Source organism: Erinaceus europaeus, chromosome 7 (genome assembly GCF_950295315.1).
Source record: "Erinaceus europaeus chromosome 7, mEriEur2.1, whole genome shotgun sequence".
Taxonomy (NCBI): domain Eukaryota; kingdom Metazoa; phylum Chordata; class Mammalia; order Eulipotyphla; family Erinaceidae; genus Erinaceus; species Erinaceus europaeus.
This window is the reverse complement of record NC_080168.1, coordinates 26,578,119-26,580,409: the sequence shown is the minus strand read 5'-3', so window position 1 is coordinate 26,580,409 and position 2,291 is coordinate 26,578,119.

Genomic DNA, 2,291 nt, shown 5'->3' with positions numbered 1-2,291 from the left:
AGTGAAGGTCAGTATCAGTAGGATGGTGTATACAAAGTACTTAAAGAAGACTGTCAGTGGGATTATATATCTAGCTGACCATTCTTCAAAAAAAAAGAAAAGAAAACTTTTTACATAGAAAATATAATAAAAATTGAGAGAATTTGTCTCCAGTAGATTTTTTCCCCCATGGTTATTGCTAGCATTCAGTGCCAGCAATAACCCACTACAAATCCCCTACTTCTGGCGACCATCCACCCCCCCCCCATTTTATTGGCTAGGACAGAGAGAAATTGTGAGAGGAGATAGACATCTGCAGACTTGCTTCACCACTTGTGAAGCATCCCACCTGCAGGTGGGGACCAGGGACTTGAACCTGGGTCCTTGTGCCAGTCTTTGCACTTAGTACTATGGGAGCTTAACTGGTGCACCACTACCCAGCCCCCCAATAGACCTATTTTGTAAGAAGTACTAAAAAGAGCCCCTTGGACTACATGATAGAACATGAAATGGTGAAAAACAAGATCAGAAAAAAAACAACAACCACAAGTAGAACCTGAAATGGAATTGGCGTATCACACCAAAGTAAAAGACTCTGGGGTGGGTAGGTGGGTGGGGAGAATACAGGTCCAAGAAGGATGACAGAGGACCTAGTGGGGGTTGTATTCTTATATGGGAAATTGGGGAATGTTATGCATGTACAAACTATTGTATTTACTGTTGAATGTGAAACATTAATTCCCCAATAAAGAAATTAAATAAATAAATAAAATAAAAAAAGAACATGAGATGGTACATGAATTCACACAAAGAAAAGTATTTCCTGCTCTAGCTATTCTGAACTCCAGGATTATCAAGGAAGGAGCTAGACATACCACATGCTTGGGATAGCTGCTCTATCTACCTTTTTGAACAATATAGTGAAGAACATTTGGTTTTTCTTATCCCTCACTCTGGGTTTTCCCTCTTTTCTCAGGAATTTATAGGTAAATATCTTATAGTTTTTTAGCTACCAAGTTGCAGATGCTACCATGACACCATCCGGACTTCCCTGGGCAGACAACCTCACCAATGTGTCCAGGAACCTCACCTCTCTAGAGCTTTACCCCACTAGGGAAAGATAAAGACAGGTAGGGGTTGTGGATTGACCTGCCAATGTCCATGTTCAGAGGAGAAGCAATTACAGAAGTCAGACCTTCCACCTTCTGCACCCCATAAAGAATTTTAGTCCATACTTCCAGAGGGATAAAGTTTCCCTAAACTTCCCATGGAGGGTATGGGATACAGGACTCTGGTGGTGGGAATTGAGTGGAATTGTACCCCTCTTGAACTACAATCTTGTTATTCATTATTAAATCACTAATAAAAAAATCAACTTGGTTACCAAAAAAAAAAAAATTATGTACTGTGGTCCAGGAGGTGACGCAGTGGATAAAGCACTGGCTTCTCAACCATGAGTTCCCAAGTTCTCTCCCTGGCAGCACATGTACCAGAGTGATGTCTGGTTCTCTCCTCCTATCTTTCTCATGAATAAATACATTATTTTTTTAAATGATATACATATATATGTATATCTGTAACGATATAAGTTGAGGTGTGTGTGTGTAATTTTTTCTTTTCCCAATTTGAAAAGTGAGGGGCAAAGAAACAGTTCACTCTGTTCGTGCTCTCCTTCCCACATACCTGACCCATGTCTGAGCCCCGGTATCATGTGTGAGTGTACCATGGTACTTGAAGAAGTTCCGGTGCTATGGTGTCACTTCCTTTCTGTGTTTCTATCTCTTTTTATACACTTTTTTTATTGAATAGGACAGAGAGAAATCGAGAGAGGTGGGGAAGACACAGAGGGGGAGAGAAAGACACCTGCAGACCTGCTTCACCTCCTGTGAAGCGACCTCCTGCAGGTGGGGAGCCAGAGGCTTGAACCCGGATCCTTCCGCGGGTCTGCGCATGTCCTACTATGTGCGCTTAACCTGGTGCACCACCACCTTACCCCAAAAAAAAGACTACTAAAAAGTAGTCTTGGAGTGGTGAAGTTGCATATGTGTGAGTCCTTGATTCTTTTAAGACTAAAGAGACAATTAAGAAAGAATTAATATCAGCCACTCACGGATAAATCATATGAAAATGCCTCTGAGCAGAGACAAAAAGGATTCCAGAAAATGCTTGTTTATGAGAAGGAAAAATAAAATAAGTGAAGTAGGTTTAAAGAAGAAGAAAAAAAGATGGAGAAGTAGAAGAAACAGGCTGGAGACATAACATAGTGGTGATGCAAAAGAATTTCATGCCTGAAGGTCTGAAATCCATGTCCC